The following is a 244-nucleotide window of genomic DNA, read 5'->3' as shown; positions in this document are numbered from 1 at the left end:
CATTTTCAGATGTGACATCTTACTCCCGGATTAGAGCAGTAATGAGAAATGCAAAGGGGACGAGATTTAACATTCGGGACTTGGGAGTGTAAAGTATTAAAGGTGAAGGAACCCAGGGAAGCTCAGGCTGGTGAAGTTAAAGTTCAACAGCGCTGGGGTGGGTCAGTTCGGTGGCCGAACTTCGGCTGGACACTGGGTGGGTCAGTTCGGTGGCCGAACTCCGGCTGGACACGGGGGTGGGTCA

This window comes from Somniosus microcephalus, chromosome 11, assembly GCF_052327205.1.
Source record: "Somniosus microcephalus isolate GS21.2 chromosome 11, FLI_Smic_1.0, whole genome shotgun sequence".
Taxonomy (NCBI): domain Eukaryota; kingdom Metazoa; phylum Chordata; class Chondrichthyes; order Squaliformes; family Somniosidae; genus Somniosus; species Somniosus microcephalus.
Note: the sequence above shows the minus strand (reverse complement) of the source record.